At 44.9% G+C, this 27,299-nt stretch overlaps 1 long non-coding RNA gene across 1 annotated transcript; it reads right to left on the bottom strand.

Annotated features, from left to right (window-relative positions):
- Positions 1-24,070: 24,070 nt before the first annotated feature.
- LOC144773548 (uncharacterized) lies at positions 24,071-26,206 on the bottom strand. The gene is made up of 2 exons (XR_013600005.1): positions 26,103-26,206; positions 24,071-24,258 (listed from the first exon to the last, which is right to left on the bottom strand). It is a non-coding gene; the product is annotated as an uncharacterized LOC144773548 (long non-coding RNA).
- Positions 26,207-27,299: the final 1,093 nt, after the last annotated feature.

The following is a 27,299-nucleotide window of genomic DNA, read 5'->3' as shown; positions in this document are numbered from 1 at the left end:
ATATTACACATGCAAAGCTTGATCATGTGAAAATATTTTTTGGAATACATGTTCGGATCCGTTAACAAGTAGGACCGGGGAGGGTACTTCTGTACAAATAATTTGTGTAGAGGAAATTTTGTATTTAAAGTGGCATAACATGACCAACAGGGTCAGTACACAATGAATTGTTGCTTTTGAAATGTATAGCTCACGGCACTGGTTTCACCACACTGCACTCATGTTTATTCCGTTCTTGCACAGTAATCTGCTTTCGGTTCTTAGTTGTTTTCTTATAGGCAATTGGCTCCTAATGATTATATGTAACCAATACTGTTGCCGGCTATCATGTTTTCTTCTGCGTTCTGACTTGTTTTTTCGGTCTTCCGGACTTGTATTTAGATTGTCAACACACACACCAATTGGTTAGGTCACCTTGTAAATGTTTTCACGTTAGGTGGACCTTTTAGATGTGCCAGTCACTTTAATTGTTCTTTTACACAACTCCTCTTTCTTGGTTTCCACAGTCACAGGTCTTTTTCTATCTTCATGATTCCACGCTTTAAAATACGCTTTTTGTAAATATTCCCACACTTTCCTTTGTATCACTTCCAGCCCTGAAGAGTCATTGGGTTAACACCCTTACTGACGAAACACGTGTCGGCTGGTTTCTGTTTCTATGGATCTCCTCTGAATAGGAGTAACATATATACACCAATTAAAAAAAACAAGAATGAAAATTGGACACTATTGTGTGATCTTATCCATTAAGAACATTTAATTTGATTACTCATATCGTTGAAATTGTTGTGTGCGCTTGATTTGACATTTACTTTACATAAGGGTAGTTTTCTCACCCTTGGGTTTCAGAGTTATAGGGTTTTCTCTGAACAAGCTGCACCAAACAACCGTACCCTTTTCACAATTACGCTACCACTACATGTTGTGCGCCATCTCTTCTGAAAACTGATAACCCTTCGCGGAGTTGTAATTAACAGCCTGCTGTCATTGTCAGCACCGTCTGTCACTTTCTTGCACACTACTACAAGGGGGTAATGTGACTATAACAAACAACCATCTTGGTCACAACAAGGGGCCAAAGTACACATTATCACTGTTTGCGCCCAACGCACCTTTCAAAAGGTGCACCAGGCGCAAACAGTGATAATGTGCCCCATTATGCTGTATGCGCTGCTCCCAGGGCAGCCACAAACTTGTGCTGCCCCCGGGGCAGCGCATTCATGTGAAAATACGGAGCAGTCGCTCCGTGTTTTCACATTGCAGGCGGGAGCCGTCTTCTTTTTTCAAAGGGGTTTATAGATACCCTTGCAGGCGGGTGCAGTCAGTGACTGCACCAGTCTGCAAGGGGATGTCTTCGAGGTCCATGGGACCCCCTTTCCACCCTGCAGAGGGCTGCTGTTAGGAGGTGCACTTGCAGTGTGCCACCTTTTAAATGGCTCACTGTCAGTGCGCCTCCTGAGGGTTTCTTTGACTCTGCACAGGGCGCAGAGTCAAAGGAATTCCCTCATTTGCATAGGGAACGCCTTCTGTTGATAGCGTTGGTGCTTTAAGTGCGCCAGGGTTATCGGTATTATAGAAGGGGACGCACAAGCATCTGCTCCCCCTTCTACAATACCTAAGTGCCCCTTGTGCGCCCAAAGCAGTTGCAAACACCTGTTGTGCCCCTGGGGCACAGTCTGTAATACCGCCCCTGATAGGTAAATATATTAGGAAGCTGTTGCACCCAACATATCCCCAGAAAATGCACTCCTGTGTGTATTCATGACAGCATTTTGATGTGGAAAATACTAGTTCAACGGTTCTTGAGTAGAAATGCTGTTCACCAAATTTGTGGGCTCAAAATAGATTTCAGCATTATACATATTACCATAGTGCCTTACTACGGGTGAAGCTGTTTGGATGCTTCAAGGCGGGGGGCAGGGGCATGAAGAGCATAGACTCAGGGTCAGTCTTTCCCCTCAGCAGGTTTTCAGTTTTAGCTCCGTTCATGCAGAGGTAATACCTGTTTTACCCAATATGGTAACGTGGTGTGTCACTGTTACAACGCAACTTTTACATCGGAATGCTGTTACAACGCAGCTTTTACAACGCTGGTTCCATTACATCGGATGCCATTACAACGCAGGATATTACATAGCAGATGCTATTACAACGCATACCATTACATCGTAAGTATTGGTAAGTATATAATGTTTTTTTATTTTTTTTAATATTATATAATTAATTTAATCATTATTAATTTTAAATAAATTAATGTATTTATATTTTTTAATATTATAAATTATATATATTAATTTAAGTAATTTTTTAAATAAGTATGAGTATAGGAGTATATGATTTGGGGTACTGAGGTATATGTTTTGGGGTGTTTGGGTATTTTTAGGTTTTAGAGCAGGGTTTGGGTTTTGGGGTACAGGGGTATTTTTAGGTTTTAGGGCTGGGTTTGGGTTTTGAGGTACAGGGGTGTTTTTAGGTTTTAGGGCAGGTTTTGGGTTTTGGGTTTTGGGGTACAGGGGTGTTTTTAGGTTTTAGGGCTGGGTTTGGGTTTTGGGGTACAGGGGTGTTTTTAGGTTTTAGGGCAGGGTTTGGGTTTTGGGGTACAGGGGTGTTTTTAGGTTTTAGGGCAGGGTTTGGGTTTTGGGGTACAAGGGTGTTTTTAGTTTTCAGGGTAGGGTTTGGGTTTTGGGGTACAGGGGTGTTTTTAGGTTTCAGGATAGGGTTTGGGTTTTGGGGTACAGGGGTGTTTTTAGGTTTCAGGGTAGGGTTTGGGTTTTGGGGTACAAGGGTGTTTTTAGGTTTCAGGGTAGGGTTTGGGTTTTGGGGTACAGGGGTGTTTTTAGGTTTCAGGATAGGGTTTGGGTTTTGGGGTACAGGGGTGTTTTTAGCTTTCAGGGTAGGGTTTGGGTTTTGGGGTACAAGGGTGTTTTTAGGTTTCAGGGTAGGGTTTGGGTTTTGGGGTACAGGGGTGTTTTTAGTTTTCAGGGTAGGGTTTGGGTTTTGGGGTACAGGGGTGTTTTTAGGTTTCAGGGTAGGGTTTGGGTTTTGGGGTACAGGGGTGTTTTTAGGTTTCAGGGTAGGGTTTGGGTTTTGGGGTACAGGGGTGTTTTTAGGTTTCAGGGCAGGGTTTGGGTTTTGGGGTACAGGGGTGTTTTTAGGTTTCAGGGCAGGGTTTGGGTTTTGGGGTACAGGGGTGTTTTTAGGTTTCAGGGTAGGGTTTGGGTTTTGGGGTACAGGGGTGTTTTTAGGTTTCAGGGTAGGGTTTGGGTTTTGGGGTACAGGGGTGTTTTTAGGTTAAATTAAATTAATTATATTATATTAATTACATTTCTTAATTAAAATAATTAAATTAAATACATTATTTTAAATAATTTAATTTAATTACAATTTAAAAAATATTTAAATTAAATTAATTTCATTATATTAATTAAATAAAATTAATTCCAATTTTTATTAAAATTAATTTAAATAAATAGATTTAAATTTATTAAATAAAATTAATTACTATTTTAAAATGTATTTTAATTAAATTAATTAAATTAAATTAATTAAATTAACTTCATTACATTTTTTTTAAAAAGGTATACTTACCTATACTTACGATGTAATGCCATGCGTTGTAATAGCATCTGCTATGTAATGCCATGCGTTGTAATGGCATCCGATGTAATGGATCCTGCGTTGTAAAAATTCCGATGTAACGGAATGCGTTGTTATAAACCGCGTTGTAGTGACACCAATCCACATAACGTGGTCCAGGCCCACAGTGATATTAGTTTATTGTTTACGCTGTTCTCCAGTCTAAAGTATATTTTGGTGTAATTGAAAATGATACATTTGGACATTCACGTTATATAGCTCACGTTACTGTCAGTGATTCAGGGCTTTAAGTGGGATGAAAAAGTGTGGTGGGGTCTCTCAAAGGGGAGTGGTCTGTATAATTAAGTATGTGGCTAAAACACATAAGCTAAAAATATGTGCTTAGCATAGTGTGCCACCCGACTGGTATTTTGCTGTTTAAGTTATTGCATACAGATATATAATACAGCAAGTGACATTATATCTACAAGCCAGGACTATTGGCATTGTCAGTGGTTGTTCGCTGCATAAGATAATTAAGCAAGAACAATGGCTTTGTTGTATAGAATATTGAAAAGGCTTCAGTTTGGAAATGATGAGACTGTGAAAGAACTATAAAGATTCTCTTTGAAGTTACCTCAAAAGCAGTGAAGAGTGGTACCGCTCCAGAGTTAAGATTTTTGTTTCTCCCTAAGGGTGAGGGCAAGAATGGGAGAGCCCGGCAGGACCCGGCCCACTTAAAGTCCTTAAAAAATACTAACACAATGCGTGCCAGTGCCCATACCACTGCTCGCAAGATGGCGGCTGATACTACAAAATGTCCTCGTGCCCAATACATAGACAGTAGTTCTGAATCCACCTCATGCCTTTTAAATCCACTGCCAGACCCCCTGCCCTTTATCTCACTCTTGTATTCTCCAGCTTTCTCCTTTGTTGATGTTATTTTTTTACCCCTTCTCTTTAGTCTTCTTTCCCGTTTGTGTGTTTTCGCCTCTCTTGCCCTCCGCGAAATTCTGATAAGGAAAACTAAGTGCCGGTGGGCCCCACCAGCAACCTCCAGCTCAAATTAAGCGCTGGTACTGTAGCAGAATGTCCATTCCCATTTTTGGGTGTGGGGAGAAGGGGCGGGTGGTGACATATGGCTGTTTTCATAGTTCTGCTAATATACTAAGTTAGGTGGTTACTATGTCAACTATGGAGCCTGCGTTTCTTAAGCAGTCTGCGACAGATGAAAGGAAAACAGTTATTTGGAGATTAGAATCACACCAATTAGTAATAAATCACACAAAAACTTGTTATCCAACAAAAAATAGGAAATGTGTTATTGGCACCAATGTTCCTTTACTGATTGGACACCCACATTACAGGGTGATTCTGCCGCCCTGACGTACATTTCCAGTGACTCGTTCTAATTGCGTACTTCTCTCAAAAAAAGGAAACTAAATGGCAGCCTAATGTTTGTAACAGAACACATTGGCAAGTCTGTCGATAAAATAGATGGTTCAAATTGCTAAGCAACCAAAATAAGACAGATTGTCAATATGACCAGGAAGCTGCAGCCTGGCAGTGTTTTGGTCTGAGAACACTCAAACTCACAAATGCATACATTTGACCTTCACTATAGCAGTCTGCCCGACTACAGTGTGCACCTGCGCAACTGTTGATATAAGCATTTATCAGACGCATTACATATTTAAAATATTTGTACTAATAACCCATAGCACTTCAAACAAACAGTTTCAAGTTATCAGCATTCAGGTTTAGCATAACGTTCATACTTGATAGGGGACCATTTTAGCTGATCCCACCCAAACTCCTCTTGTGACCTTCCTAAAATACATGACCCCTACCTCCTCCTTTACCCATCCAATTCTCATTCATGTTTATTAGGACAAACAGGGCTATCACGCACTGCCACCAAGTAGTCCAAAGATGAATTTTCCGCATTATTACTAGTTTTCCCACCCTTTGGCAATGTGGTGGTCTATGTCAATGGAGGCCAGGTGTTGGGCAGCACTCCCTATCCCTTCCCTCTACATCTTTTCTTTCTCATGCCCTGTAGAACGTTCTTTTACCTCAAAGGATGAAACTCTCTTTTCCCAGCCAGTTCTCCTCAAGTTGTTCCAAATGCCAGATTTTCCTCATGCTCTGGTTCTCTGGTTGTGCCCTGGTCTGCTCTCTTCTCCCTACTATTTGTGAAGAAGGAGTTGGTGTTGTTAACGCCTCAAACTTAGATTTGACACTGCTGCACGGTGCATAGTGTGGAGAACAAGAAGTAATTGTGGGAGGTCACTGAACGGATCACCTCCCTTGATGTCAGAGCCCTTGTGCTGTGGGTGCGGTATGGATGTTGAGGAGCGGGTTGCCCTGGAAAGAACATAAAGGCTGAATGCTATTGGTAGTCAATGGTGGAAGGTGAAGGGGAAATGGTCCTAAAGAGAGCTAAGGTGACTGATGGTGGTTGTAGTTGTTCTCAGCTGTGCCCCATCCTGGCGCTATAGAGGGTTCCTTGATATTTGACTGGCAGAGTCGCTGTGGGTGATGGGGTTGAAAGATGATCATGGGAATCAAGGGTAATAATGGGACCACAAGAGTTTCCACAAATTGTTGTGGAGTAGTAGCAGAGGCTTTGTGATTATGGTGCACTCTTGTTTTGGAGGTAGCAGGGTTTAGTTGGTTGACTCTGCAGATGGACGCGGGAAGGCAGTTAGGAGCATTTTAATCGGAAGTGAATGTAATCAGGAGGCATGATTTGTGCAAATGGTCATGTTTTACTCTGAGGTTCAGTGATGAGTATTTTTTGTGTCCCTCTCCTATTTTCAACCTTCCCAGGCCTTGCTCAGTAGACCTTGTTGATGATGTTTACAGGATCATGGCACTGAGTGGAGACACATAGATCTCTCCCCCGTGTTATGTTATGTTATGTTGTGTTGTGTTGTGTTGTGCAGTGCTGTGTTGTGCTGTGTTCTATTGTGTAATGTCATGGTGATTTGTATAGCGCACTAATCAATCAAGAGAGTATTAATGTATGTATTTATTTCTTATATAGCGCAAACCTTTCACCCTACGGGTATCATGCGCCATATGTTTTGTATAGCGCACTAATCAATCAAGAGAGTATTCATGCGCCATATTTTAGTTTGTGTGTTGTAATCAGTGTAAAAAGTCAGTGGGAAAAAGCAGTGCTGGGTAAAGTTGGTGCAAAGGAAGCATGGCCTTGTTGTGGTTATGGGTTTATTATATGAGAAGTTTGCAGAAAACGTATGGTAGGGATGGCAATTCACTTGGTCCTGGGTTGGGTAAGGATTGCTGGTCTTTGCCCTTTCTGCAGGATTATCCCCAAACTTTTTGCCCTCTCCCTCCTGTTCTCTGAATTCGTTTTTGTTGACTTTTAGGACTCTGCACACTTTACCAATGTTTATCAGTGCTACAGTGCGCATGATCTCTCCTTTAAACATGGTACACGCAATTGGCACATTTAATTTACTGGTATGTTCCTAGTAAAGTGGTACTACATGTACCCAGGACCTGCAAATTATATGCTACTAGTGGGCCTGCAGCACTTATTGTGTTACCCACTTAAGTAGCTCTTTAAAACATGCCTCAAGCCTTACATTGCAGCCTGTGTGTGTAGTTTAAACAGCCGTTTCAACCTGGTGAAATAAACCTTTTGCCATGCCTAAATCTTCCCTTTTTTTAGAACATTTAAGTCACACCTAGGGTAGGCCCTAAACAGTCCACAGAGCAGGGTGCAGTCCACTTAAAACACTGAACATGTACTATTAAGTTTTAAATGTCCTAGCAGTGAGAAATGCTTACATTTGTTTTCCGCTACTGCAAGGCCTACCTATACCATAGGATAACATTGGGTTAACTTACTATATTTAATAAGGGATCACTTTCAATTGGGAGCAGGTAGGAATGTCACGATTGGTGTCTAAAGAATTGTAATCTAAAACCCTCTTTAATAGTAAAGTTGGATTTTAAGTCACAATTCTGACAATGGCACATTTAGAAAGTTTAAAAGTTCTTGTCTCAACCATTTGATGTCTGCAGCCTGTATTCTGGGTCACATGACTAATTATGACTGGCAGTTGGTCTTTGTGGTTGCTGCTTGAGTAGGGTTTCACACCCCTCAACCAGGAATCCAATGTCCTACAAGGATGAGTTGGGGCTGCTGGTATAGGATATGGATGTTTGGGAGTAGGTGCAATGACCAGCAGGGGTCGTGTGGTGTGGCCAAGCTTTTGGTTATTTTATACTCAATCAGAGACATTATTTACCGTGAAGGGAAAAAGAGAGCCCCAGTAGCTAGATGTGAAGGATCATCAAGGTATTGATGGTAGGTGGCCCTCCACACACTTAGGGACATATTCTCAAGGACTTATCACCAAGTTATTGGCACTTTATCGCAGCCAAAGTGGCGATGAATGTATCGCCCTATTCATAAGCTGGTGCTAGCAGCCGATATCACCAGTTTTCCTGCGATAGCAGCCGCAAAAAACATTGCCACAGACGACCCCGGCAACTAACGCTAATGATATGCAGAGTAGGCCTTCCCGTGTAAAAAGCCGCAACAACACCTCTCCGCTACATTCTCAATGACCAGCCAGATTGGTGATAAGATCCCAAAACAGGCAATAAGGAGTGTTAGCAGCAGGGATTTAACACCTGCTCTTACCTGGTGTTAAAACGAACGACAACCTGCCCCATAAAAGGGAGCCCAGCCCAGAGCCACACCTGAAGAACAACACATGCCATGGAGCTACTGATCATGCAGCTCGGAGCCCCAAGAGGTCCACAACATTCACCGCCACCACCCCCAGGCACGCCACCCTCCTGGCCCCCGCGCCCCCCCCTGGACAACCACAAAGGCAGCACAGACAAAGACAGCGGACCTTCTAAAAACACACCAGCCTCACAAACCTAACACCAGAGGATGTAATTGCCCACTACAGGCTCAAAAGGACAACCATCCTCCGCATCCTGACCATCATAGCCCACAGGCTGACGGTACCAACACAGCGGACAACTAACATCCCTCCGCAGACAAAGCTGCTGGCTGTGCTGCATCTGTTGGCCTCTGGTACCCTCCAACCAACAACTGCCAGAGTCGGAGGAGTCTCACAGCCAGCCCTATCAAAGTTCATCACAACTGTCTTGGATGCCCTCGTCAGCTTGATACCCCAGCACCTTCACTACCCACACACTGCGCAGGAACAGCTGGAGACCAAGCAAGGCTTCTATGCCATAGCTGGCTTCCCGCACATGTTTGGGGGCAATTAACTGCACACATGTCCTAATTTTGCCCCCTGCCGACACTGCACACAATTACCGCAACAGAAAGCACAAGCATTCCCTCAATGTGCAGGCAATAGTGGACCACCGGGGACTCTACCCTCTGCCAACTACCCAGGCAGTGTGCATGATTCCTACATCTTCTGACAGTCCATCATCTACCAGCACTTCCAGGATGGCACCTACGGAAATGTACTGCTCATTGGGTAAGTACCAAATGAACACACCACACACCTCAACTCTACAATCATGCAACTCACGACTCTGGGAATGCACATGTTACAAACGCACATATAATATGCCAAACAACATGCCCACCTACCAGACACAACAGCACAATTTTTTTATTATTATTATTATCATTAAATTAAATTTGTATGGTGCACAGCTACCCGGAGGTTTCCCTGGGCCAAGGACTGATGCAACAGAAAGACCGAAACTACTGATTGAATAGCCAGGTCTTAAGGTTTTTGCGGAAACTAATGTGATTAGTTTCATGTCGAAGTAAGAGAGGAAGTGAGTTCCACAACACGGGTGCCAGGTAGGAAAAGGAACGACCACCCCAAGCGTGCAAATTTAAATCTTGGTACTGAGAATTTGGCTTGGGAAGAAGATCTAAACAGGCGTGTCTGGTGATATGTCTGGACCAGAGAACATAAATAACGGGGAGCTGTACCTAGTTTAATTTTATGCATGTAGCATAAAGCCTTCAATTTAGTCCGGCTCTCAATTCTCAGCCAGTGGAGGTCCGGAAGAGTGCCTGAAATGGGAGATGTTTTGGGAACATGACAGAGCATCCTAGCCGCTGAGTTTTGCTCAACCTGTAGTCTGCAAATTACCTCCTTATTGGCTCCTAGATATAGGATGTTGCCATAGTCCAATCTCGACATTATTAGTGCTTGGATTATAGTTCTTTGAGTAGGTCCAGGCAACATCCATAGTATCTTACGAAGCCACCTCAGGATGGTAAAGCAGATAGAAACAGTTTTGATTACTTGCTGCCTCATGGAAAGTTGATCATCGATCACTATACCAAGGTTGCGAACCGTTTGGACTGGCTGGGGAAGTGTACCCATTACTAGAGGCCAGTGACGTATGCCCCAAAGATCTTTATCTTTACCTATAATCAGGACCTCCATTTTACCACTGTTTTATTTTAGCCAGTTGTTGTGAATCCAACTGGCTATTTTGAACAGCTCTGTCTGTAAGGAAGAAACTTTAGAGGAATCATTGGAAGATAGGGAAAAGAGAAGCTGGGTGTCATCAGCATAAGAAAAGATAGACAACCCAGCTTCTTCTGCGATGGTGGCTAGCGGACTGACATAAATGTTGAACAACACAGGGCTCAGAATCGAGCCCTGCGGTACTCCATAGGGCGATCCATAGGTCTTTGAGTTAGCCAAGGAGGAGAAAACCTGAAAGGTTCTTCCAGTAAGGAAGTCTTTGATCAAGTCGAAGGCTTAACCAACAATTCCCAGCGATTGAAGAACTTTTAAAAGAGTGCAATGTGGCACCGTATCAAACGCGGCACTTACGTCTAACAATATAAGTGCCGCCATTTCCACTTTATCAAGTAGCTGGCGGAGTGTTTCTGTAACTCCCAAAAGAGTAGTTTCTGTGGAGTACCCAGTTCTGAATCCTGATTGGGATACGTGCAGAATTTTGTTGGTTTCCACAAATTGTATGAGCTGTTGATTCATGTGTTTTTCCAATATCTTTGAAAAAACAGGGAGAAGAGAAATCGGTCGGAAGTTGGACGGTTCTGCTGGATCGGCGTTAGGTTTCTTCAACAGAGGAACAACCATCGTGTGTTTCCACTCTGCAGGAAGAATGGCATCTTTCAAAGAAGCATTGAGTAGCTCCATAATGGGCTGCGGAGTAGTAGGTTTTATTTTTACTGTGGTAACCTGGGCTTGGCATGTACATAAGCCATCAATGGCATGGCACCTCAGCCGCACAATAGCAAATTGTGGGGAGAGGTGGGAACCAGGCATGTGCGAAGGAGGCAAGTGAACCATGAATGAGAATGCACACAATGCCAAGTATGGCGTGGATGTGCTGGCCAGACTGCAGTATGCAGACCACAGACATATCCATGTCCACATACACTGCTGGTGTTTGGAGTGTAGTGGACAGTGGACGCAACCATGTTACCTCAGCCAAAGGGGAAGATCGTGGAATTGTAGCTTGCTATGTCCCCCCCTGTAAGCGTGAGCGGAGTGGGCTGGCCCGGCGTACACCAGGCTAGCGTAGGGGTGTGAATAAAAAGCAAGTAGCTCTGGATGTGGTTCTTTTCCAGAATGGCCAACGTGTCTTCCAGGGCAGCGCCTCTCACCCCGCCATGAGGCCAGCTCCATGAGCGGTGTTGCCTGCGATCCTGTGCGCCTGCTGCACTCGAGGTTGCTGGTCCCCTGACCCTTCTTGCCCGCCCCTGCGCACCCAGCCCTCACTGCTCACCCGCCGACACCGGTGCGTGTCAAAGAGAGCCCACCACGTACTGGTGCAAGCTCCAATCCAGAGGCCCGCAGCATTGGAAGCCTCATCAGACCATCACTGGCCTCTGCGACATAGGCCCGAGCACTCCTTACTCATTGACGTACCCCACCGCTACCTCCGGTCTACACTGCGGTCTAGTAGGTCACACATTTGAAACTGAGTCTTGATATCATGATGGCCGAGTTCACATGTTAATGGGACGTTTTTTGATATCACTGTACTCCCTTCGATGTGGTGCCACCAACTCTGTGCATCGCATTCCAACGACACATGTCTGTGGTCCCTTGCTGACTACTGCCTTCGGCCTACAATGCGGTCAAGTAGGTCACACATTTGGAACTGAGTCTTGATTTCTCAATGGCAGAGTTGATATCACTGTATGCAAGGAGAGGAGTAAGAGGAAGATACAGTTCAGTCCGGAGGAAAAAAGGATCATCATTAAAGAGGTGATCAAACACTACCAACAACTGCTCTGGTGCCACTAACTCTGTGCATCGCAAGCCAACGACACTTGGCTGTGGGCCCCTGCTGACCGCTGCCTCAGGCCTGCACTGCGGTCAAGCAGGTCACACCTTTGGGACTGAGTCTTGAATTATTTATGGCAGAGTTTATATCATTGTACAGGCCTCATCGCAGACTGCATCCCCTTTCTGCTCTGGTGCCACTAACTCTGTTCCCCGACATTAATGGACACTCATTGGTTGAACTTTGGTGGTGTCTGAGTATGTGGCCCGGGGGATGTCTTCATCATCATGTAGCTGTTACTGACTTGGTGTTAAGAATGAGTCTGTAGCATTCATCACCTCCATATTGCCTGTTTATGCTTGGTTATGCCCTCTGCATCATGCCCTGGAAGAACACCTTCCACTATCCACCAAAATACTCCACGACATTCCCCTTTGACTTCGACGAGGACCCACTCAGATATCTTGGCACTACCTCAGTGCACCGCAAATCACCATCCCGTGGCGGTGTGCCTGTGCTGGCCGCATTGCATCCAGGGCCACTAACTCTGTGCAGCTCCACTCATGGACCCTTGCTGTTTGAACTTTGAACTTCTGATTGTCTGATCACTGTAGTAGGTGTTGCCAGCACCAACCACTCCCTGAGGGCTGCCTTACACTCACCCCACACCCATCCAGCACAGGCGTCACTGGACATGTGACCCTGGCAATAAAAGTGGCCGGGCGCCCGTGCCCGGAGCCAGTTCCACAAACCATCTAAGTGTGTCCGTGTAGTCATTATGTATGCATGAGGGCCCTGGACCCTACCACAAAACATTTTGCTGTATACAGCGGACACAACCAAGTCACCTCAGGCAGTGGGGTAGACCTGGGACATGTAGCTGTGTCGTAGGGTAGTCAGACAAAATATCAAAAACAAAATATCGACATACAATAATATCGATGTTTTAATATCGATGGTATAGTATATCGATGTGCCATAATATCGACAGACAGAATATCGAGATTAAGGTATGTATGTTAGTAATATCGAAATTTTGTTGTTTAGTGTTATGTATTTCATTATGTTGTTTATATGTTTGCTAAATATGTTTAGAAATGTATGTTTGAAAATTAGTAATTATGTTAACATTTTGCGTTTTAGTATTAGAGCGGGTTGTGGGTTTATAGGGGAATAGGGTGGGAAGTAATTTAATAATAATTAAATAATTTATATATATTTTTAAATATTTTTAAATTAATAATTAATTTGTAATTAATTGAAACTAATTAGTTAATTACATTAATTAGATTTAATGTGGTAATATATTTAATTTAGTGTTATTGTTAATTAATAACTAATTGGTAATTAATTAATATTAATTAGTTAATTAAATTAATTAGATTTAATGTGCTAAGATATATAATTTATTGTTATTGTTAATTAAAAATTAAGGAAGCGGGGCAAGATGGCCGCTGACAGGTTGTGGTGAGGAGTCGCTCCTGGCTAACTCCTGGCTATACCCCCTGTAGGCTAAGTTTCTTAGGATGAATCCCTGTTTCCCCAGATGGCGCGTGAATTTTGGTGTCGCATAAAACGGCTGGGATTATCCTTTATTAGAAAAGTGCTCAATAGAGGATTTGGCTTTACTTGTTTGCAACTAAAAGTAGCAAGGCGTCTGGGTGGAAATTACTCTCTGAATAAGATGCCGCTACCACCACGTCCCTCGAAGCCAGAAAAAGAGAAGGAGAAGGAAAAAAATAAACCACAGTCGCAGCCGAACTCAGGCAAGCAGAAGCAGAGTGCGGACCCTGGAAAGACTGATGCAGGTTCTTGGTCACAGAGGATGCCGGGGGCCATACGAAAATCAACTGCCCCAGCCCCAGTCTCAACGCCGAAAGGAAAGAAAGCAGAGCTACGCGGTAAGGCGCCGGTAAAAGAAATATCTAAAAGCGGCCCCGCGGTAGTAACCAAGGGAAGCACGAACAATGCGGAAAATCAGGCAGCGGGACCCTCGGGCAAGAACAGAGACATGGGTTTGAGGCAGCCTACCGTGATTGAGGCGTTTACCCCAAGAAACTCTCTACAGCTCGATGGGGGCTCAGCAGACACCGGAGACGTCCTCGAGGACGCTGCAGAGGACGCTCCTGCAGACGCTGTTCTGGTCGCTAGGCAACAGTCACGCATTGAGGCAGACTGCGAGACAGTCCGCGAGGATGGCTGTGATGGCGGCGGAGGCAGAAGCAGAGGCAAACCTGGAGGCGACAGAGCGAGAGGGGAAAAGGATGGCGAGGCTGCTGTGGATCTCGAGCTAAACATACATGCCGGTAAGGGTCACAGCGTTGAACAGGCTGGATTGGCAATAAACCAAACCCATGATGCGGAACATATGGCTAAAGCTGCAGGGAGTTCTGATATGCTTGAAGCCCTAATGCAGGTTGAGGCTGAAATGAAAGCTGGAAAGTCATGGGGCAGCACGGTCAGTCTGACAAAAAAGGGCAAAGTATCAAAGACATTTGATGTTCCTGAAGTGGCAGAAGGCTCAACTGAAGGAGACTGTTTTTTCTCAGTTAATGAAGACACGGATGAATCATTAATAAGTGAGTCCGACACTGAGGAGGATGAAGAGACTACTTCAGGCATGAGCTCATCAGGGAAGGAAAGTACCCAGAAAAAAAGAAGGGTAAAGGGAAGAAAGCATGGGCAAGGACAAGGATCCCCGGTGGGGGGAAAGAAGCTTCTTTGGGACTACTCAGCAACGTCGCAGACGTATATGGAAGAGAGAGTCGCTGGCGGAATCACTTCTGATGTAACCCCACTTCCAGCACAGCTGCAAGCTCCCTTTGATATGATAACTAGTACTTTAAAGCTAATGCAGGGGGAGGCTAGAGCTGAAAGTAGAAGGGCAAGGCATGCAACGAAAAAAATCCATAATACCTTAAAAAAAAGTCAACAAACTTTATGATGGTATTGTAAGTCGAGTTACGGAGGTGGAGGAGAGGACAGGGAGATTAGAAGATGAGGTGGAAGCCTGGCAGGACTTTAAAGGAACTCAAGAAAAGATGGCGGAAGACTTGCTTTGGAAGATGGAGGAATGTGAAAACCGCCAGCGGAGGAACAATGTCCGCCTCTTGGGAGTGGAAGAAGGGACAGAAGGGCAGAATGCTTTAAAGTTTGTGGTAAATCTCTTAAAAGGAGCATTCCCGGAGTCCGATTGGCAGTGGGAAAAGGAGGTTCAACGAGCCCACAGATTCCCATTTACAGTCAAGAAAGCCAGGGGTGGGGGGGGACAACCACCTCTACCCAGAGCCATTCTGATTTATGTAGGCAATTATCTCCTTAGAGAGGAACTGTTGGAAAAAGCAAGGCCGGATAATAGGCGGACATTTGAGGGGACTACCTTCTTCACTAGACCAGACTTCTGCCATGTGACGGTAGAGAGGAGATGGAGGTTGAGGGAGCTTATCAAACCGTTTCAGGCAGTGGGTGCTGAGGCGTATCTGTTATTCCCAGCAAGACTGAAGGTGGTCGTAAGAGGGAAGGTGCTAATGTTTTGGTCAGAGGTTAAGGCTCAGCAGTGCTTGGAAGAGCTTAAACAGAAGAAGAATGGTTGAAACGTATATGTATATTTTTGGCTTATACACTAAAAAAGAAGCACTAAAAAAAAAAGAAGCACAGAGCACTGTAACTAAGAAAATAAGAATGGGTAAGGGGAGGACAGATATATGGGGGAAAAAGTTAGGGGAGTAGAGTGGGGCTGGCGGGGGGGTCAGGGGGTGGCTAGCGACAGCCACGATCTGCAGCGATCACACATAGGTCTTACGGACCTATTTGCCTGTAAAGGGGGGGAGGGGGGTGGGTCAGCAAGGGAGGAGAAGGGGGGGCAGGGAGGGATAAGGGGGTTAAGGGGAAATAAAAAATGTAGAGGAAAAACAGCACAATGTTTAGTACAACACAAGGATGGACAGTGTAACACACACTTTATTCGGTTATTTCAGCACTTGAGTAAGAATAGTAAGAATTTGAAGCAGCTGCTTAAGTATGATCTCATAGTCCCTGGGAAAAGTTTGATATCCCTTAAATGAGCTGTAGAATTGCCACTATAAATGTTTGTGGTTTGAACGACTCTGCTAAAAGGCTAAGAGTGGCTGCACTTTTGAGATTGTTGAGACTAGACTTGGTATGTCTGCAAGAAACACATGTGGAGGCATCTAAGAGTTATCTTTTGGGACAGCTAGGGTTCATGGTTTTGGCCAATTCTAAACAAGGGTCTAGAAATAGGGGGGTAGCAGTTTTAGGCAAAAGTAGAGACGTGGTGGTAATAAGGAAGAAGGAGGATCAGTGGGGTCGGTGGGTGATTGTGGAGATAAGTTTTAAAGGTGATAAATTTACCCTTGTAACAGTCTACGGGTCAACGGAAGATGATCCTGAGGTTTTTCATTACTTGGACGTAGAGCTAGCACATTGGTCAGAACCAATTGTATTTTGTGGAGACTTAAATATTCATGATCCCTCGAGTTCATTCTTACAGGCAGGGGGTCATTATGGAGGTAGGAAGAAGAAAACATATAGGGCTATAGTAGGGCTAGTTGCACATAACTCACTGACTGATCCATGGATCAAGATCCTCCCAAATAAAGATCCCAGCACATTCTACTCAGCTCCACATAGAGTGCTCGTTAGGCTAGACTATTTTCTCATCTCGGGATCCTTGATCGGGGGGGCACAGATTGAAAAACAACCGCGAGTGGTGTCGGATCATAGCCCTGTCATTCTAACTATTAAGATGGGCCAAGGGGGGAGGAAGGAAGCACAATGGACATTTGAAAGATCACTTTTGACGGATGAGGGGTATAGGAGGTATATGGAGGGTTGGATTGAGGGATTCTGGGACATTAATAGAGGTACGGCACCATCAGGAGTGGTTTGGGATGCCTTTAAGGCAGGGGTTAGGAGAGAGACCCTAAGTTTCGTACTCTCATCCCAGAAGAAGGAAAAAGACAGGATTAAGGGGATAAATAGTGAATTACTGAAAGCAGAAGAGGAATTGGGAGTAGCTATAGAAGAACAACTCTCATTGGAACAACATTTACTTAAAATCGTTTCACTAAAGGCCTCAGCAATAGAACATATAGCTAAAAAAGCAGCAGATAACTATTTAATTAAGAAAGAAGGAGCATATGAGCTTAGCGAGAAAGTGGGACATTTGCTAGCTGTCCGCACTAGGCAGAGATTGGCAGCTGCAGATATCATGGAAATTAGGGACGAACAGAGGGTTAATATTCAAGATACAGAAGGGGTGAGGGAGGTGTTCAGGCGATTTTATGCGCAGCTATACCAGGAGGACAGTTTAAGAGAGGTAGAAAAGATTGGAAGGTATTTAAGTGGCATTATTCCGCCTTGTATGGTGGAGGAAGATAAGGAGGAGCTGGAATTACCCTTTCAGATGGAGGAGTTATCAATGGCATTGGGTGCTCTATCTCCTGGAAAGGCTGCGGGCCCGGATCAGATTCCGGTGGAATTTTATAAAACTTTCTTTAGTGTTCTGGGGACTGATATGTTTGGGGTTATGAAATTAGCTCAAATTGGTGAGGCAGTACCTGACTCATGGGGCGGAGCTGATATTATGGTTATTCTAAAAAAAAGGGAAACCCCCAATTCAACCTGGGTCATACAGACCGATTACGCTGATGAATGCGGACACTAAAGTCTATTCCAAAATGCTGGCTAAGAGATTAGCAGGGGTTGTTGAGAATCTTGTAGTTTGCTCACAGCATGGGTTTATACCAGGCAAAGGAACTACAGTGCATACAAGGCAGGTGATTACAATGTTCGACGCTGCTGGTACCCTGGGAGACCCTATGGCGGCATTGTTTTTGGATGCTGAGAAAGCGTTTGATAGGGTCTCCTGGGAATATTTATGGCAAACTTTAAGATGGGGTGGCATAGGGGAGAGGTTCATTAAAGCCCTGCAAACACTATATAAGAACCCTAGCGCCAGAATTAGGGTTAACCGAGGATATTCAGCTGCAGTGAAGATAGAAAGAGGAACCAGACAAGGCTGTCCCTCATCTCCTCTTCTTTTCGGAATATACTTAGATCCTTTTTTGCGTAGGTTGGAAGGTAATCAGGAGATTCCCCCAATGAGAGTGAAGGCCTGCGTGGCTAAAACTTTGGCTTACGCAGACGATGTGGCTGGGTTGACATCTAACCCAGAGGGAGCTATTAGAGAGGTTGAAGCTGAGGCTCTTAACTTTGGTCAGGTTTCAGGCTATAGTTTAAATAGGGCTAAAACCCAAATAGTCTGTAATCAACATGTTGTGGGATGTACGGATCAAAGGGTCACGGGGTCGGCGGTATATTTGGGGGTGATAATTTCAGCGGATCTTGATACTGTGGTAAAGAGGAATATGACCCCTTTGATGAGTACGGTAAAGCTGGACTTGGAACGATTGAATAATCTGCATCTTTCTTTAGTGGGGTGTACGAATGTTATTAAAATGTTAATATTGCCCAAGTTTTTATATTTGTTTAGGGCAATACCCCTGTATTTTGAGGGACAATGGTTTAATACTTTGGAAGCTTTACTTAATAGATTTATATGGGCGCAGGGTAAGACCCGTAGAGCATATAGGTACATGACTCTTCCCAGAGAGAGAGGTGGGTGGGGAGCACCTGATTTCAGGCTATATTATCTGGCAGCCGCAACTCAATACATTCAAGGGCTGATTGGAGGGGCAGGGCTTGATCAGAGAACGACGGATAGCTCAGATAGGGTTTATGCAGCAGTTCTGGGGGAGGAGGTGGAAAATTGCTTCTTATACTGTACAGAGTTTGCCTATTATAAAAGAACTAGATTCAAGACCTTGGAAGCTGGAATTAAGATTTGGACTGCTCTTATGAAGAAAGTGGGTATAGGGAGGTTTAATTGGTATACTAGGTTGCTGAATAATAGATCTTTTCCATCTGAAATTTTCGGGGACAGGACAATGGAGGGTTGGGCAGCGAAAGGAGTTGTTCAGGTAGGAGATGTGATGAATTTAGGAGGCTTTGTACAGTTCACAGAGTTAATGGAGAGGTTTGGGTTAGATAGGCGGGACTTTTTTAAATTCCTTCAGATAAGGAGTTTTTTGGGGACAAAGCTGGGTGGACGGACCGGGTTTAATAGAGTGGATATTATGGAAAAGATTAGGCTAGGGGGAGATTGCTCAATACGTAGCTTTTACGCAAGCCTCGTAGAATTAAAGCAGGATGATAGGGATAAGTATGGTTGTAAGTGGGCAGAGAAATTGGATGGAGAAGTTGGATGGTTTCAGGAGGCATTGGACTTAGGAAGAACGATCCTTTGCTCTGCGCCACTGCAGTCACAACAATACAAAACTCTGTACTTACTCTATCATACTCCAGCCAGAATAGCGAAATGGGGTGGTACTACGGGGATCTTTTGCCCACGTTGTAACTCACTAGACGCTGACATAGTACATATGTTTGCCCTATGTCCTCAGCTTCATTCTTTAATTAAGGACATAGAGAGATTTTTGGAATCTTCCCTAGATGTGAAAATTACCCTTACACCTGCCCAGATATTATTGGGAATAGTAGGGGAGGATACCTTTGGGGAGAGAGACTTTATTTTTGTTGCCATGGCTGTATATAGACTTTGTATAGCAAGGGCTTGGCTGGATAAGAACCCACCTGGTATGCAAGTATGGCTTGCTAACTTATTGGCAGTGTATAATTTGGAAAAATCTATATATGCAAGGAAAGGTAGGAGAGGAAGGCAATTGGGGTTAAGAATATGGGAACCAATTAGTAGGTGGCGGGCTGGATTTGGGATATGATATGTTGGGAAACTGCAGGAGGACTGTGTATGGTCTGAAGTACTGTAATGCGTATTAATTATAGTAGTAATTTTGATTGTCTTTCTCTTTTAAGCTCTTTTTATTTTTTTTATTTTTTATTATTTAGGATCATTATACGAAGTAATGTAATGTTCTTTATTTTCAAGGTTATGTTTAATACTCAGTTATCTTTTATGTTTACTAATTATATAGGAAATTGTGTTGCACTGTCTATGTATTGTGTTTAATTGGAAAATAAAAAAATATATTTAAAAAATAAAATAAAAAAATTAATTGGTAATTAATTAATGTTAATTAGTTAATTAGATTAATTAGATTTATTTTTGGGTAAAGGGGTATTTTTAGGGTTCAGGGTCAGTTTTGGGTTTTTGGGTAAAGGGGTATTTTTAGGGTTCAGGGTCAGTTTTTAGTTTTTGGGTAAAGGGGTATTTTTATGGCACAGGGTCAGTTTTTTGTTTTTGGGTAAAGGGGTATTTTTAGGGTTCAGGGTCAGTTTTGGGTTTTTGGGTAAAGGGGTATTTTTAGGGTTCAGGGTCAATTTTTTAGTTTTTGGGTAAAGGGGTATTTTTAGGGTTCAGGGTCAGTTTTTAGTTTTTGGGTAAAGGGGTATTTTTAGGGCACATGGTCAGTTTTTTGTTTTTGGGTAAAGGGGTATTTTTAGGGTTCAGGGTCAGTTTTGGGTTTTTGGGTAAAGGGGTATTTTGAGGGTTCAGGGTCAGTTTTTAGTTTTTGGGTAAAGGGGTATTTTTAGGGTTCAGGGTCAGTTTTTAGTTTTTGGGTAAAGGGGTATTTTTAGGGCACAGGGTCAGTTTTTAGTTTTTGGGTAAAGGGGTATTTTTAGGGTTCAGGGTCAGTTTTTAGTTTTTGGGTAAAGGGGTATTTTTAGGGTTCTGGGTCAGTTTTTAGTTTTTGGGTAAAGGGTAAGCATGGGCGGATTTTGCGGATTCGCAATCCGCGAATTTGCGGATTTGCGTATTCGCGGATTGCGAAAATCCGCGAAATCCGCGAATCCTCGCGGATTAGCGGATTTTTTGGGGGTGTGTGTGTTCGCACGGGTTTCTGCAAGTTCGCGAGGGTTTTGTACTATTTCGCAAATTGCGAACTTACTTGTCGGGTCGCCAGTTTAGCGAACTTGTTGTTTCTACGTGCCCAGCCTGTTTGCTAAGCTTTCTTCATCACTGCCACCCTCTGTCACCACTGGCACTCTCTTTGGTCACCCATGCCACCCTCTGGCTCACCCATGTCACCCTCTGTGTCATCACATCACCCTCTAGTTCACCAGTGTACATTATTGGGGCAAAGCAAAGCACTGCCATCCTCTGTCAACACTGGCACTCTGGTTCACCCATGCCACCCTCTGGCTGGCACACCCATGCCACCCTCAGTGTCATCACAACACCCTCTGATTGACCACTGAGTGAACAAACACCTGCTAAGTGCTTTAAGTTTTGCAAACAACAACACCTGCCCTGCCCCAACTGACATTAATGAAGGCTGGCACCTGCTTGTCTGCTCCCTTTCCTTTTTGTTGCAAATGCAATGTAAATATTTTTTTTTAACAGGATGCAATGGCATACTTGTAACTATTCTGTGACTGTCAGAGCAGGGTCACACAATAGTTGCAAGTAGGCAACCGGATTCTGGAGGGCCCCTTCAGGAAGCACTACAGGTAAATGGTTACAAATGATGAGCTCGAACTTTTGCACCTGCTCGTTCGTTTTGCTTTTGCAAAACTCGTTTTTCGGTAATTTCGCCCTATTCGCGGGGCGCGTCGTAGTGCGAACTGGCCCGTGGAGGCCGCGAACTCGTGCGAGTTACCTCAAGGTTGAGTATGGGCGCCGCCATTTTGTTTGCGTGACGTATTTCCGTTTCCGCCCGCTAAGTGTAATCTCGCGCGACTCGCGCCGTGCGAATACAAGTTCGCACGAGTTCGCGAGAGAAATCGCGTGCGAACTTACTTACGCGCACGTGATCGGGCCGCCATCTTGTTTTTCATTCATTCCTATGTGTCTGGGTATGGTGTTTCTATCCTCTCTATATCTCTGCCATCCTTTGCTTGTTTTAATATTTTTTTGATCTATTTAACTTATTTTCTATCCCTGTATTTTTCTAGATCTATATTTTTGTGTTTTAGGCTACTTTTGTTTACTTTTGAACTACTTTTTTAAACTTTTACTTTCCTTCTTCCCTACTCTTATTCTTTTTCATTTTGTCTCTTCTTTACTGCTCACACCTGCCCAGAACATGGTCAAGACAGCTGTGAAGCTGCCCAAGACGGGCACCGCAGCCCGTGCCCGGCTCCCGTGTGGTCGATTGAGGGCGGAAATGGTGGTGCCCCGGGAGATTTTCAGCCCTGAGGAGGTGGGCGCACTTGTTTTTTACGTGCAGCGCCGTCTCCCCAGGACCATCGCGGCAGGCGGCAGGATTGCTGCTGGTTACACCAACAGCCAGGAGCGACGGAAGCGGTGGGGGCAGGTGTGCCGGGCCCTTTTTAAGATCACGGGGGTCCAGCGCACCTACAATCAGGTCACCCACCGCTGGACCGACATCCTTGACCGAGAGCGTGACCTGCTAGACGTGCTGGGAGTGGAGGTCCCCGGTCTTGGTGAGTAGTAGTAGCAATTTTTTCATTAATATTTCAAAATCTTTTGTGCATTTCAGGTGCACTGTTCTCCTTCTCTGTGCCGGTGCCACTGATTATTTGTTATCTATTTTGTGTTCATTTAATTGGGCTGAGTATGAGTGTATTTTACAGAACTGCGTAATGCTAAACACAAAGGGGCAGATTTACAAGCCCCTTGTTCCACGTTTACACTGCCTTACCTGACGCACAGCGACGTAAACGTGGCGCATCCCTGCGAGTCATGTACAACGTGATGCATCTAAGGAGATGCGCCACGTGAATGCCTGGGCCTGCGCCTCAATGGGTGCGTTCCCACGCAGGGGGGGAGTGGGGGGTGGGGGGTGCCGGTCAGGCAGATGTGTGCCTCGCAAAAGTGCCTGCGTGAAATCTACAAGATTTAACGCAGGCACTTCCGCGACGCTGCTATGTCAATTCTTTATGCCTGCTTGCTTGAAGCAGGCGTAAGGACTGATGCGGTATGTAGAGTATTGGGCAGCCCTGAGCACTGCTATAGTTGCATTGCGCCCGCGACGCGACTCTAGAGATGCGCCCCTATTTCGTCACGAGATGCGTCACGCATCTGCCTACCCTTGCGCCAGGGTTTGCCGCATTGTAATAGCGGCGCATCTGCCGTGACGCAAGGTTAGTTTTGCGTTACGTATTTGTTCTGGTGCACATCTGGAGGCCGCCAGCTCAGAACTCGTAAGTATGCCCGTAAGTGTCAGATTAGCAATTACCTGCGCATCCCTGCAAAGTGTGTGGCACGGCAGCACCACCCATGGTGCGCCGTATTTACAATGCGGCACACCATGGTCCCAAAACGTCACCGAAGCGTTACGCATCGGTGCCGTAAAGGCGGCTCTTTGATGGAGTTGCGTTGCAACGATGGCGCAGCTCCAGCAATGCTGCGTCAAGCCGTAAGTCTGCTTCATGCAGGCGCAGGGTTTCAGTGACGCATCATTGTCCTAAATGACTGATTGAAATTTTATATATTCCCCATAGCCACTTTTAGCATGCGTTCCTGCGCAGGAACGCCCTCCCTTGCGATGGAATGCTCCCTAATGGCGCAGGGTTTTAGAATGGGATGCATCTCCCATATGCATCACGTTGTTAATATACGCCACACCATGGCGCCTCTCTTGTGGCGCTGCGTCACAAAATTGACGCAAGAATGGAGCAAAAGAGCTGCAAGGGGCTTGTAAATCTGCCCCTAGTGTAGAGGCTCAGGTGCAGTCCTTCCTTTGTAGCCCTCTTTTTGGATGAAATAGTAGGTTCTTGTTCTTTCTAAATGTTTGATTTGGTTGACAAGGACATCGGCAAGCAGCAATCATCAATGTTTTCTGTTATTTCTTTCATGTTGTACGTCAGGTCCGCCCAGGGGCAAGCGGACCGAAAAATCTGATGCAGCAGTGGCTCCAAAGGAGGAGGATGCAGGCCAGGGCGGCGAGTGCTCCTTTGCTGGCCCCAGTAAGTTTTCATTTAAATATAGAGGACCTATTGTTGTCCAAGCATTCCTAATTTAATTGTTTCGAAATAGGGTTTAGATAGGAGCAAAATCAATAATCCAACTGTTGCAGGGACAATTCTCCACAAACCGAACTATGGACAGCAAAGACCAGAGTAATAATATTTCAGAGTGGCGTGTTTGGCACACTGTATAAATAAACCTGGTAGTGTCAGCAGCACAGACTCCTCCTTGCAAAAATTGCAAAACTTTTCGCTCAGTCACTCTAGTCTGGACTCTCTGGAGGACTAAAAACCACAGAGTCAATTCAAGTTTAAAAGCTTTATTAAAAGTTTAAGTAAACACATATATGAAAATAAAGTTAGTTGGAAATGGAAAAGTGCTTGGTGCTGAGTTGATGAGTACTGGATTGGTACACATTTCTTGTGGTCGAGCCGAGCTTTCACCTGGTTTGAAGTTGATGTTCCTCTTGTCCTTAGAAGTCCAGTTTCTGTCTGTTCAGAGAAAAATAGTGTGTGTTAAAATTAAGCAAGCATTCAACAATTGTGAATATAAAAATGAAGCAAGACAACAGCTTTCCCTGGAAGGAGGGACATTTTTACTTTAGACTAGAGTAGACAGTCAATTAATTTTTCTGTTGTTTTCACATTTTTTCATTCATAGACCAAATACTAGTGGAGTGGTGTAATCTAACATTCTTAAATCTACTTTGTAGGTGGAACATCTGGTGGCGGGGCCAGCTCAGATGTGGTGGTCATCAGTGACTCGGAGTCCGAGGGTCAATCTGGGGAGGAGGCGGCGCTAGAGGAGTCGGACCAAGAGCAAGAAGTACAGACTGTGAGGAAGGAGACGGTGGCGGTGGCGAGTACAGGTAAGCTGGATCATGGAGGTACTATCTGACTCTTAGATAGGATATGATGTGTATTCAGTGGTGGCCCAGTGACAAATTACAATATGGTAATTACAGCAGGCTGGGACCGACAGACAGATGGAGGCAGAGACAGAGAGAGAGGAAGACAGAAGGAGAGAGAGAGAGAGGGAGGGAGCCAGAGGGAGGGTGAGGGAGGGAGACAGAGAGAGAGAGACAGCGAGGTAGAGGGAGACAAAGGGAGACAGAAAGAGTGAGACAGAGAGAGAGAGAGAGAGAGAGAGAGAGAGGGAGGGAAACAGACATATCGCCTGGGCCTGGTGCAGATGATACGGTTGCTGGTCTGGTTAACGGCTCAGAGGAAAAATCACTCACTTCTGCCAGATCTCTTTCATATGAAAGAGCACCAAACCAAGGATACAAGTGAGTTGTGGGAAGGGAAATGGTGATTCAAGCGCCCCTCCCTGCGGACGCCCATGATACTGGCCTGAATAGTTTTGTACTGCCCTGGCTAGTTGCTAGTTGTACTGTGACACAACTTCCTGCTGAATCATTTTGTGTTAATCATATTCTTAAAGAGCATTGGTTACAGATTATGTCTTTCTTTCTTCATGTAGTTGGCAATACTAAAACCTCCAAACCAACGAGGACTATGCTGGCTGTACTGGCCCGGCAACGGAGGCTGGAAGCAACTGTTGCTGAATATCGGCGACTGGTGGAACTAGAGGGGGACGACACGCACTCCAGTGCATCAAACCTAACAACATCTACATCCTCCTCTGTTACCCCACGTTCTACCGGTAAGCACAGTGCTCCAGCAAACCGGAGCCGTGCCGGAAGACGCCACCGCCGAGCAGCAAAAGCTGCACCTCGCAGCACTGTTAAAGGTCGCTTGCGCCGTGCACTCCGCAGAGTGTCCGACCTAGAGGCGGAGGTCCAGAAATGGACCAAATATCAGAATGTGGTGGAGGGCCTCCACCTAGATCAAGCCATCCTCCAAGAAAAGTATGATGCCCTGGCCCTAAAGCATGATGCCCTGGAGGCCAAACTTAACAGCTTGCATCCATAGAGTGTCCCTTGCCCCTGTTTTTGAGACTTTTGGGGGGTGGGAATTGGGAGTTGGGTTTTTTGGGGACTTTTGAGGACTATTTATTTGTTGGGGTTAGGGAGGGTCTTGCGGGAGATTATTTTGTTAGGGATATAAATATACTTTTTCAAACTTTATCTGAGCATACCTGTTTTTTTACTACTTTTGAGCTGGGTGGGTGGTGGTTTTGCAGTAATTTCATTTAACTGAACACTGTCATCGTGTTGGTTCACGTGCAATAGGCCAAATGTTTTCCAAAGTAAATGCCTGTCACAGAGTTTGTTAATTCAAGAGCCCTAGGACTTTGCTGCTAGTACCACTGTCACTCTCTCGCCTCTCCAAATACTCCATTATACTACCTCCCATCCAAACGCTTATCTTACCTGTAATTTGTGTTTGAGGGCTGGCTCCACCTGGAATTCACAGAGTCCTAACGCGTTCTGCAGCAGGGCCACAACTGGAGTTTCCCGGCGTGGATTTTCTGCAAATCAAAAGCAATCAACATTAGAAATGTGGTAGCGGTGCTGACACAACCCTAAAACCTAGAAGCCCCAGAGACAGCACCCCTGAGACAGGCAAGCGAGCAATATAACGCCTACACGTTCACGTGCAATAGGCCAAATGTTTTCCTAAGTAAATGCCTGTCACAGAGTTTGTTAATTCAAGAGCCCTAGGACTTTGCTGCTAGTACCACTGTCACTCTCTCGCCTCTCCAAATACTCCATTATACTACCTCCCATCCAAACGCTTATCTTACCTGTAATTTGTGTTTGAGGGCTGGCTCCACCTGGAATTCACAGAGTCCTAACGCGTTCTGCAGCAGGGCCACAACTGGAGTTTCCCGGCGTGGATTTTCTGCAAATCAAAAGCAATCAACATTGGAAATGTGGTAGCGGCGCTGACACAACCCTAAAACCTAGAAGCCCCAGAGACAGCACCCCTGAGACAGGCAAGCGAGCAATATAACGCCTACACGTTCACGTGCAATAGGCCAAATGTTTTCCTAAGTAAATGCCTGTCACAGAGTTTGTTAATTCAAGAGCCCTAGGACTTTGCTGCTAGTACCACTGTCACTCTCTCGCCTCTCCAAATACTCCATTATACTACCTCCCATCCAAACGCTTATCTTACCTGTAATTTGTGTTTGAGGGCTGGCTCCACCTGGAATTCACAGAGTCCTAACGCGTTCTGCAGCAGGGCCACAACTGGAGTTTCCCGGCGTGGATTTTCTGCAAATCAAAAGCAATCAACATTAGAAATGTGGTAGCGGTGCTGACACAACCCTAAAACCTAGAAGCCCCAGAGACAGCACCCCTGAGACAGGCAAGCGAGCAATATAACGCCTACACGTTCACGTGCAATAGGCCAAATGTTTTCCTAAGTAAATGCCTGTCACAGAGTTTGTTAATTCAAGAGCCCTAGGACTTTGCTGCTAGTACCACTGTCACTCTCTCGCCTCTCCAAATACTCCATTATACTACCTCCCATCCAAACGCTTATCTTACCTGTAATTTGTGTTTGAGGGCTGGCTCCACCTGGAATTCACAGTGGGGGACTCGTCAACGTTAAGTAAGTTTCTT

Source organism: Lissotriton helveticus, chromosome 1_1 (genome assembly GCF_964261635.1).
Source record: "Lissotriton helveticus chromosome 1_1, aLisHel1.1, whole genome shotgun sequence".
NCBI classification, from domain to species: Eukaryota; Metazoa; Chordata; class Amphibia; order Caudata; family Salamandridae; genus Lissotriton; species Lissotriton helveticus.
The sequence above is the reverse complement of the archived record's forward strand: the minus strand, read 5'-3'. Positions and strand labels throughout refer to the sequence as shown.